Raw genomic sequence first — 12,691 nt, forward strand, 5'->3', positions numbered from 1 at the left:
ACATATCTGACGACTCAATATGTGCAATGCTCAATATGTTCAATCTTTATTCCTCGAGGTGGCACTGTTTGATACACAATGATGACATGATGTTTCACTCATAATTACCACATAAAATAAAAGAATATCATCAGCAAAAATGTTTCAAAAACTGTTTGAATGGCTTTACTGCACAACAATTACTATACGCAATGAAATATAAATGCTTTATTTTATTATTCTGTAATTGTTTAATATATAAATTGATGCTCAACGCAGAGATTAATAGAAGTGCTCCAATATAAATGCAACACAATAGAACAAGAAAAGTCTAGAGGTCTAGAGGAGTCAAAAACAAGCCGGGGTCGTAACCAACATCAATCCAAACAGAAACAAACAAACAAACAGGAACAAGAACAGGAACTCAAGGACTAGGAAACGCGAGGAAACTAGGTGACGGAAAGTAAGGACTCCATAAAGACAATAGGAAACAGACCGGATTATATAGGCAGGGTAATGACTATCAAGTGAAGACACCTGAGTGCAATTAATAGGAGTGCAATTGCTGTGATGAAGGGACAAGGCTTTGTGGGAATTGTAGTGCCTGCGGTGAGGTGCCTATGGGGAAGTGAGACCACTAGTGGACACCCAGGGAAACAGAGACCAGACAGCGTGACATTACCCCCTCCTCCACGGAGCAGCTACCAGATGCTCCACCCGAACCCAAGACGAGACCAAGGAGCACAGAGACCAGGAGGGAGGTGGAGTGGAGGAGGTCCACGGGGAGAGGCTTTGGTAGTTCAGCAGAGACGTGGAGAAGCTCTGGTAGTTCCACAGAGTCTAGACTGGATTCAGGAAGATCAATGGTGACTTGACTCTGCTCATAAAGATCATTGGTGACTTGACTCTGCTCATGAGGATCATTGGTGACCTGACTCTGCTCATGAAGATCATTGGTGACCTGACTCTGCTCATGAAGATCAATGATGACTTGCATTTGCTCATGAAGATCGATGGTGACTTGCCTTTGCCCATGAAGATAGTCGTTGACTTGACCTTGCCCATGAAGAACACTGGTGACTTGACTTTGCCCATGAAGATCATTGGTGACTTGACTCTGTCCTTGAAGATCACCAGTGACTTGACCTGACTCTGGAGTGTCAACGGTGACTTGACCTGACTCCGGAGTGTCAACTTTGACTTGACCTGACTCTGGAGTGTCAACGGTGACTTGACCTGACTCTGGAGTGTCAACGGTGACTTGACCTGACTCTGGAGTGTCCACGGTGACTTGACCTGACTCTGGAGTGTCCTCGGGGACTTGACCTGACTCTGGAGTGTCCACGGTGACTTGACCTGACTCTGGAGTGTCCACGGTGACTTGACCTGACTCTGGAGTGTCCACGGTGACTTGACCTGACTCTGGAGTGTCCTCGGGGACTTGACCTGACTCTGGAGTGTCCACGGTGACTTGACCTGACTCTGGAGTGTCAACGGTGACTTGCCCTGACTCTGGAATGTCAGTGGTGACTTTCCCTGACTCTGGGGGGTCATCGGTGACTTGCCCTGACTCTGGGGGGTCAACGGGAACCTGACTCGACTCTGGGGGGTCAACGGGAACCTGACTCGACTCTGGGGGGTCAACGGGAACTTGACTTGACTCTGGAGGGTCAACGGGAACCTGACTCGACTCTGGAGGGTCAACGGGAACCTGACTCGACTCTGGAGGGTCAACGGGAACCTGACTCGACTCTGGGGGGGTCAACGGGAACCTGACTCGACTCTGGAGCGTCAACTGTGGCTGTCATCCCGTGTAGAGGCGCTGGACAAGCGGCCATCTTGTGCCATGACTCCGGACCAGCGGCCATCCTGGGCAGTGGTGCTGGACCGGCGGCCATCTTGGGCAGTGGCGCTGGGCCGGCGGCCATCTTGGGCAGTGGCGCTGGTCAGGCGGCCACCTTGTGCTGTGGCGCTGGGTCGGCGGCCATCTTGGGCAGTGGCGCTAGACCGGCGGCCATCTTGGGCAGTGGCGCTGGGCCAGCGGCCATCTTAGGCAGTGGCACTGGGCCGGCGGCCATCTTGCACGATGGTGCTGGGCTGGCGACCACCTTGTGCTGTGGCGCTGTGCTGGCTGTCATATTGTGCAGTGGTGCTGGGCTGGCGTTCCTACTGTCTGTAGACCCCAGTCTAGAGTTGGCCATCCCTCCGAGAGAGACGTGTGTGGCTGAGTCATCCCACTGAGATCGATGCTGTAGGTAACTGGTGAACCCCCAAAAGTCCAGTATCTCCAGCCCCTTCATCTCCCACCCAGGTAAAGGGTCATCCAGGCAGTCGTTGAAAAGGTCCTTCAGGGCCTCATCGTTATACCCCATCCCCACTGCCATTGTCCAGAACATTTGCGCCAAGCCCCCCACCTCACTCCCACTTTGACGGAAAGTGGTTAGGTTAGAAAGTCTCCCCATCCGCTCCTCTATAGTGGCTGGGGAACGTATACGAAATCCCACACCGCTGGATCTTAGCATGATGGAGTCCTTCTGTCACGTGCGGGAACACAGGAGACGGAAGATCCAAGTGCAGTGTGGTTTATTAAGGGTAATCCAAATCAGAGTCAAAAACAAGCCGGAGTCGTAACCAACATCAATCCAAACAGAAACAAACAAACAAACAAACAAACACAAACAAGAACAGGAACTCAAGGACTAGGAAACACGAGGAAACTAGGTGACGGAAAGTAAGGACTCCATGACGACAATTGGAAACAGACCAGATTATATGGGCAGGATAAGGACTACCAAGTGAAGACACCTGAGTGCAATTAACAGGAGTGCAATTACTGTGATGAAGGGACAAGGCTTTGTGGGAATTGTAGTGCCTGCGGTGAGGTGCCTATGGGGAAGTGAGACCACTAGTGGACACCCAGGGAAACAGAGACCAGACAGCATGACAACACTGTGCACTTATATTGCAGTAACATGCAGTGTGTGAATGCACACGGAATGGACCAGATTTGGAAGGAAGGAAGAAAGGAAGAAGAAAAAGATTTTGATGAGAGTGTGGAGTGAATTTAAATGTAGCTTGTTATCTACATACAGTATTAAGCTTTTTATATTGTCATATCTTCTTGTGAAATCGTTAAACATGCAGCCCAACTCATGCTTCCACCATTAAAAGTGAGATTTTAAAAAGCGCAAACTTTAAATTTGACAGTATATTTGTCTATTCAATTTTCATAGTCAGTCTCCCAAACTATCCTCTATTGTTTTCGCTTTTTTCTTCAAACATCACACACAGACATACACAGTCTATTCTTGGAGGTTGTGTAGGAAACATGAATTAGCCAAGTCAATGTGGTCTAACTGTTGAGTCAATGGAAGTCTTGACCTCTTGCTGACTTCTTTGTTTAGTGTTTCTCTTTAGGCCAAGTCGTTATGAATTAACTGTGGCAGGGAAGTCTATAATACACCTCTATCAGAAAAAAATACTATTTTAGTGACATCAGATATTAGCGAATTATAGTGTTGTTATAAGAATATATTATTGCAGCCATTTTATTTATTAATATGCCTATAAACTTAAGAAGAAATAACTGGTGTTTCCTTGCATGATTCAGATCAAAGAATAAAAAGTCCAGATTAAACCTAGCAGTAAATATAAGAAAAATAAACACTGTAATATAAATAACAGGCTTTTTTATATCTTAATTTAAAATGTATGATGTTAAATTAACATTTACTAGCTTACACCCCACCAAACACACCACACACACACACACACACACACACACACACACACACACACACACACGTGTCTTACACTTTGTCTTAAACTGAAAAACTAAAAGATTTAGATTTCCTCCCACCTTTTACAAATTTACCCAAGCAATTTACTTTATTATTATCATTATAAACCATTGTCTCCTATTCACCATTCTAAATATTTTCAGCTTATGCAAGAATTTGCATTGTGATGAAAAACTGGTCTAGCACAAAGACAGTAGCCTATAAAAAACAGTTTCATTTAGAACATGCAGAATGTTAATTAAGCTGTTTAAAAACAAATTACAGTGGACTGTGAAACAAGAGAGGTCTCTTGACTCAAAATTAAATGGACATACTCTAGTGCAACATTATGTACTGGCTTCAGGCCTAACAAATAATTCGATTCTAAATCAGTGTAAGAGACTGAGTCACAGAAGAAAAAAAAAACACTCATCAACAGTGGAAAATATATTTTAATACCATTAAATAATGAACTGAAGCAAGGAACATTAATATAATTGTGTGTGTGTGTGTGTGTGTGTGTGTGTGTGTGTGTGTGTGTGTGTGTGTGTGTGTGTGTGTGTGTGTGTGTGAAAACAACAGTCTGAAATATGTGCATGTATGTTTTTTTTTTTTGTTTAGGAGATCGAGACAATTTTTATTTTTTATTTTTTTATTCTAATATTAATTAAATAGGCCTATTATACAAATTTACTGATAATTTCTTATCTTACAAATAAGGTCCAGTTTTTGTATCACACAATTATTTATTAAAATGAGTTTTTAAAGTTATTTTATCTTATAGTTTCCTTTTATACTTCTAAACAAAACCGTTCGTGAAAAGTACAAACAATTTCGTGAGCTTCGGTCGTCTGTCCTGAGGATTCACTAGCCTCAGTCTGCCACCTTCTGGAGACACGAGGAACGTAACGTTGTTACCAATTGTCCATGATGCTTCTCAAACTGACTGATTGCCGTGTAACAACACAAACAAGAACGATAAATATAACAACATAGCGATAGACATACCCCCCCCCCCCCCCTTATTAAAATAATGCTTAGGCCTAATTCGTTCAACATATGAAAAATTCAGACACGTACACTCCAGAAGAACATTTCTTCACCAGATTACTTCAGAATCACAGATGCAACATGTATTTCACTGAACGTGAAGCTGCCTCTTTGTCCCTATGGCAGAACATTTGTTACTCTGTGCTCATGTGGCATTGTGCCTGTCTGCTGGTTAGCCCTGATGCCAGTGTACACAGTCATTCCCCTTGAAAGCTGTCCACACAGCCTGGCATCAAAATACCTCCAGTTGTCCCTGAACAACATGAAAACATCAACTGAAAACTCGTCATTCCAATACTAGTTTAATAAAACATGTCAAACCATATTGCACAAATGCAAATAGTTGAATGTAGTAAAGAAAACAAACAAAATAGTATAGTATATGTATATATAATTGTAAGCATATGTGTGTGTGTGTACATGACTAATGAGAGATTTGGCTTAATGACAGGTCAAAGTGTCAAGTGTTTAATTAACCCCAAAATCAAGATTGTGATAGTGCAGCCCAGTGAGACTTTCCAAGTGTGTGTATGTGCAGGTTTGTGTGATATACAAAGAAGAAAACTTGGTGTACACAGTAAAAATAAAAATAATAATAATAAATAAATACATTTTCTTCGGAAGGAATTTGAAAGATTATGTTTTACAAGAAAATACTATTTCAGTGTTTCTACTTTTAAGAAACCTCTCTTTCCCAATCTTCTTATGTATGCAGACAATATTTTTTTTTTTTTACTTTTCAAACTTCAAAATGTCACATTTATTTCAATGTTTTACTTGCTGTTTCTTTGAAATTACTGGAGAAATGTATTAGTAATTAGTATTAGTTTCAAAGTAAATCCTACACTGAAAAAGGGGCCTACAGACAATTTTCACTTAGAAAGGTTTTATTAACAAAATTCGGGAGGAGCACGATCGGATAATCATTCAATTTGGCACAGGTGCATCTCGTTTAGCTAACCATCTTAACTAGCACAACAAGTGTATATATATTATGCAGCCTTCCTACCTCCTGTCCTACGACAGTTTTTCGGCATCCCTCCTCCACCCCAACTCCTCACTTCTACTCTATTTATATCTCAAAGGGATAGGGGGAGTTCTTTGGGTTCGGGCTATGCTCCGGGCCCGGACCCCTCCTCCAGGACAGCACGCCAAAATATGTGTACTATTCGCTTTCAGATTAGATGTAAGGGTGAACTCGTGAACTGCTAGTAAATTTCATAATTGTTTACAAAGAAATGGCAAGAATAAAGTTCATTGCACTATGAGTCCGAAATTGTCGCATGCGTTTTTTCGTATTCGTGATGCAAAAAATTCGTCACGCACAGAGACCTTGCACACCGATGCGTATAAATGAATGCTTTACAATACAAAACAATACAAAATGTCGTCTTCAAATAGTGAGGATGATTTTTTGTCCTCTCTCTTCTTAAAAAGAGAAAAAGAAAAAGGAAATATTGGGTCCAGAGAGGAAGAAGAGTTCCACCTCCTTATCAAGGAGCTGCGGGATTATCCAGACCGATTCAAAGTTTACTTTAGAATGTAAGTGGCTCAGTTTGATGTTTTGCTAGTGATTCTGGAGCCACATATTAAAAAGACCACCAATTTCCGGTAATCAATTGATCCTGAACAGAGAATGGCAGTATGTCTAAGGTATAGACCCGCGTGCGCACACACACACACACACACGGTTTACATGGACTTGGTGTGCTATAATTATAGCTGTGATATAATAATATTTGTCGTATTTTTTGATACAATAATATTTGTATATATAATTCAATTCAATTCAAGTTTATTTGTATAGCACTTTTTACAATACAAATCATTACAAAGCAACTTTACAGAAAATTACGTGTGTACAATATTTAGTAGTAGCTTATAAGTGGTGACTGTCAGTTAGTGTGCATATGACAGGAATTTTCAGAAAAATTAATACAAGACGTAGTCAACCAGATGACGAACATTATTAACAGCAATTATTATATGATGCAGTCTCACTTGTAGCAATATTTGTTAGTTCTGTTGTTGTTTCAGGGTTAGCATCATCTGAGGTCCTCTGAGGGTCAGCATCATCTCTTCTCGGGTGTTCTGGATCCAGACTGGAGCTTGTGTAAATCCTAGTTACCATGGGATGTAAATCCCGTGGCAAAACAGAGACATAATTAGCATAGCTGCTGTTCCAACAAAGTAAAATTAATTAGTTTAACCAAAGATAAAGAATAACAATGCACATATGGTCAGATACAACTGTACTCACAATAATGAGATGCATTATTCGAATGCTTGGCGAAAGAGATGTATTTTTAATCTAGATTTAAACCGAGAGAGTGTGTCTGAACCCCGAACATTATTAGGAAGGCTATTCCAGAGTTTGGGAGCCAAATGTAAAAAAAAAGTTCTACCTCCTTTAGTTGACTTTGCTATGCTAGGAACTACCAAAAGTCCAGCGTTTTGAGACCTTAGGGAGCATGATGGATTGTAACGAAAACTAAAAAGGGAAAAAAGTCCTTTTCATTTGAAATTGCTCATAATAGATTATCTTAATACAGATATAACTTATATCTGTGTCAGTGTCTGTCAGTAACATGATAGGTAGAATATTGAATCTGAGCAGAACATATTGTGTCACTAAGATGTCATGTGGTCTTCTTGTCAGATCAGTGACTGAACCCAGCTTTACGGATCACAGAGAGACAGAGGGAGGGCTGTGGGGATCTGCTTTTAAGCTTTAACATCAATTACACTCAGTTTGATGAATGGGATAGCGTTAGAGAAAAGGAATGCTCAGCTGCTCTTTGCATGTGTCAGAGTGAGTGTGTCTTTGTTTTCATTTGTGAAGTCACTTAGCAGCATCGAGCTTGGGGTTTGTGTGTGTATACTGTACAAGAGGAGTATCTGTGTGTGTTCAAGAGGCTTTGGTCACCACCCTAGCAGTTTGGCCCAAAATGCTCCCACATTGAGCCTGTCAGACGCTCATCAATCAGAAGGGTTAGTAAAAGCCATTTAGGCAGTTTAACGAGCCAGCCAATCACACAAGAGTGGGATCATTAGCATACTCAATTGCCCTCATTTATGCCAGAGAGGTCTGGCTGCATTGTTGTCAGAGTCTGTGAAGTGCTTTAACTGTCTAAGACTGGGATGAAAGGATGGTGTGAATGAACAATATTTGCAAAAAGAAAAAGGAATAAATAAAGCAACTTTAACTCTGTCATCAATCCAGTTTGCTTTTATCACGTTTATCAGTTTTTGCCTTTTCCATGCTCTTTTTCTCCTTATCAGCCCTCTGTCTATTTGACCTTATTCTGTAATTGTTATTATTTATTGACCTAATTTTCTCTTTATAAAAATTGCCAAATTAGGTTAAAGGGTGTAACAGCCTGGTGTTTGTGGTGGATTGGCTCTACATGAACAGAATAAAAGCATTCTTAAACATCTACTATAATCACTAATGTAACAAACTAACAAATCCACCCACTCTGTATATCTCTGCTCTATACACCTGCTTCCTGACTATAGCTGAGCCGCTGACTTCTCCTCCTCTACACTCCAAACCACACGCTTTTCCACCCAAATGAGACAGTGATGAATCCAAGGGGTTTTGTTGTCTTGTTTTTATGAACTAGGCCTAAATACCCAGTAACTCTATTCTCCCCATACAGCTTTTCTGCCTGCCTGATCTATTGTCCTTAAAGAGACTAGAGCCACAAAGAGAAGCTATACATTAACACAGGCCCTTGTGCTGCTATTGAGTGTAGCAGAGCACAGCTGTCTCACAGGACACTCTACGCTTCTGAAGGGTGAGGGGTTACACTGAGCGGCCCCCTCTGGAGCACACAAGGAAAGGTGTTTAGGAGAAATTGAGAGGAATGGCAAAAAAAAGGCTCTCTATTTCCAGTGATGAAGAGTGTGCTTTGTCACACGCCACGGACAGCTGCAGCGGACCCTTTTTTTGGTTGCTTTGCTAACTTTGATTCTCGGGCCTGCAGGAATTGTAGGTGGGGGGAGTGCATGTACAGCGCTCTCTCTCCACCCTCAATACCACAACTGAGGTGCCCTTGAGCAAGGCACTGAACCCCCAACTGCTCCCCGGGCGCCGCAGCATAAATGGCTGCCCACTGCTCCGGGTGTGTGTTCACGGTGTGTGTGTGTTCACTGCTGTGTGTGTGTGTGCCCTTTGGATGGGTTAAAAGCAGAGCACAAATTCCGAGTATGGGTCACCATACTTGGCTGTATGTCACGTCATTTTTTTCACTAACAGTGTGGCTCAATGAGGCCTCGTGTCTTTGTGATGAGCTGGAATATGTGCATCATGTTTAAGCAGAGTTCAAAGAGCTTTAGCATAGTTGATGTGCGCTTTATATTGAAAGTTGGGTAATTAAAACTTTTTAAAAAGATTTATTTGTAAAGGTGTAATCTGTATATTTTTTATGATGTTTTTGATAATACATAATATATATATATATATATATATATATATATATATATATATATATATATATATATATATATATATATATATATATATATATATATATATATATATATATATATATATATATATACACACATATATAATGTTGTATTTATTAACTGCTGCCACAGCACACTGGAGCTCTTCTTGTCCTTTCTCTTTGTTTTTGCCTCTGCCTCAAACTACACATTTTTGGATTAAATCCCAATATTTTTTTGTGTGGTTGTTGGTCCAGCAGCATGGACTGGAGATCACTGTATGTTCTTGCTGGTTGCTTGAGGTCCCACTTTTTGTCCTTTACATGGCTCTGCAAAGACAGCAAAAAAAAAAAAAATAGAAGTGCTGTTTTGAATAAATCTTAATATAAAAAGCACTGGAAAATTTAATAAAAATTTTTATAATTTAGTTTTTTTTTTTTATAAAAAAGTTTTTTTTTTATTGCTGTTAAAAAGTTATTGTTTCATAAGTTTGACTCTAAAAAACTAAGGGGTTCGATTAGATGTTACTTAATGGAATAATGCACATTAAACACATATTTGTCAATACTAAAATCTAAAATATGTTTTAAACACCCAAAATATTTAAGTATGTTTTAAGATTCTAGACAGCCTACAAACAGAGTTTAAATTTTTCTAAGCAACCCCACCCTACCCCACACCGCCCCATCCCCACAGAAAAAAAATGAAATAAATAATTAAAAAAAACTTTAAAAATTGCTGCTTTTGACATACAGTAGACAGATCTTGCCTAGCATCAAGGGGTGTAGCCTTGGTCTGAATCTTTATAGATTTGGTTTTGACTGCTACTCTACTGATTAAATGTACTGTAATAAAAAAGTCCAGAATTAGAACAGAATTTAGAATTCATTTAATATTTTATGACAACAAGCATTTCCAGCAGCCAGTCACGCTTAGTTTCTCTGTATGACTGAACATCAAATATTAAAATAAATGAATTACAATTATTTTGATGTGTTTCATTATTTTCTTTTAGCAGAGGCAGCACATTGCCTACACATCTGTGTAAATCAGCAGGGCTTTAAAGTTCCCAGTAAAATAAATATGCATATTTGCTTACAAGACAATTACATATCCTTTGTTAAACCAAGAGCCTAGTTAAGTCAGTACAGTCTAATTAAGGAGAGAAGAAGAGAGACAGCATGATTTATCATGCAATGAAAGACAAATTAATAAATAACCACCGGACTCAGCACTGGAGAGCAGCCATTATCAGCCAACAGGAGATTAAATTGCTTAATGGACTGTGATTAAGAACTCATTTAGCATGAGGCCGAGGAGATACAGTCCCATATATGTGTGTTTTATGAATGTAAGTTTATTGTGTCAACAGCAATTGGTAAAGTTCACTGTAGCAGTTATATATAGATATTCATGGATAGTTCTCACATTTTCACACCAATGATGTTTCAAACCTGTAGAAGATACTTTTAAAAATATATATTTTATTGCCCTCTGACCCTAAAGAGCATAAGTGGTTTGGAGAATGGATGAATAGGCCTAATTAATTAGCTTTCACTGTTTGGACAAAACAGTTCACACCATTTTCTAAAGAAATTAATATTGGTTTGGATCAACATGAGGTAGGATAAATTATTATAGTTTTAATTTTGGGGTGAACTTTGGGTGATGCATAGGCCATCTAAGGATTGTCCAGCAGGGGTCAGTAGGAGCTACATTTATCTGAAGTTGCTGCTTTTGCTTGATATTTTTGACAAAGCACCCTCTACAGCTTAAACACAACAAGATTTCAGCTGATCTTCAACAGAAACCCGCAATCAAAAACTTGCTCTAACTTAAGTATATATACTAACTTATATATATATATATATATGAAGTCATAAATCTTTGTCAGCCGATATAACAGTACGTGTCAAAATGTAAATAGGAATATACACCAAATGCATTTAGATAGGCCTACTGTTTGCACCAAGTAGAGAGAAAAAAACGGTGCAAATAGTAAAGTAAACAGAATAAACGTGATATTTGTACTAAAGGTAAAAATATAAGAGCAATGGTGGGTAGAGTTTGCTCTCAATGTAAATAGACACTGCATAAATATTTATATGCCACTAACAGTACAAAATAATCACTTCATTTGTGCACATTGAACTATGAAATATATTTCTGTATAGGGAAAACAGACAAAGCCTGTTCTTTCACACAGTCTCAGATCTGGTAAATATACAGCATAAACAGAAAGAGACACCATTAAGAAAGAAACGGTAAAATGGCCATATAAAATAAAGTCAGAGGTTCTTGAATGAACATGAATAAAAGTATGTAACTGAAACAAATGAAAGTTTGTAAATTTGGAGCAATAGCACAGCCTGCTGACAAACAGATCAATGCTATCATCTTTGCACTTGGCCACTCAGCTTGAACATCTATACACATGTATATATATATATATATATATATATATATGTGTGTGTGTGTGTGTGTGTGTGTGTGACCCTGGATCACCAAACCAATCTTAAGTCACTGGGTATATTTTTATCAATAGCCAAAAATACATTTGTATGGGTCAAAATTACCAATTTTTCTTTTATGCATTAGGATATAAAGTAAAGATCATGTTCCAGGAAGATATTTTGTAAATATCCTACCATAAATATATCAAAATTAAATTTTTGATTAGTAATATGCATTGCTAAGAATTTGATTAATTATAAAAAAAATTTGCTAACTTTTTTAACTTTTAAAGAACAGATCTTTTTGCTCCCTCAGTTTATATAAAAAAGTAATATAGTATATCTTAATAGATATAGTATAACGGCCAAATATTGTCTGATCCTAACAAACCATACATCAGTGAAAAGCTTTTTTATTTAAAAACATTTACCCTTATGACTGTTTTTTTGGTCCAGGGTCATATATATATATATATATATATATATATATATATATATATATATATATATATATATATATATATATATATATATATATATATATATATATACCGCTTGCATAATTATCAGGCACGTTTATATATTTTGATGATATTTTTTTTCCAAGCACATTTTATAAATATACTGTATATGGGCATAACACTAACCAACTAATTCCTGACCCCTGGATGTAACACCTGGGGAATCACAGAATACCTCCTACATGAGTAACACTGTACGTGATTCCAAACATTTGACTGGGGAATTTCCACAGACACTGGTTGTAAACCTTCAATATCATTGAAATTTACAGTGTCATAAATGTATATGTTCCATGCAATGCAGGCTATTGAAATTGTGTTAAAACTTAAGCATAGTGTGTAGTGTAGTAAATTCCTCCACGTGTTCATACCCGATGCAGTCTAACATTTCACTTTACCATTTAGTTTTACAGATACTTATGAATGAGTGACGAGTGTAGAGTAGAAAATAGTGAAT

At 38.7% G+C, this 12,691-nt stretch overlaps 1 long non-coding RNA gene across 1 annotated transcript in view; it reads left to right on the top strand.

Annotated features, from left to right (window-relative positions):
- The window catches only part of LOC132143723 (uncharacterized), a 303,135-nt gene that overhangs the window by 220,249 nt on the left and 70,195 nt on the right, over positions 1-12,691 (top strand). The window lies entirely within an intron of this gene.

Source organism: Carassius carassius, chromosome 7 (genome assembly GCF_963082965.1).
Source record: "Carassius carassius chromosome 7, fCarCar2.1, whole genome shotgun sequence".
NCBI classification, from domain to species: domain Eukaryota; kingdom Metazoa; phylum Chordata; class Actinopteri; order Cypriniformes; family Cyprinidae; genus Carassius; species Carassius carassius.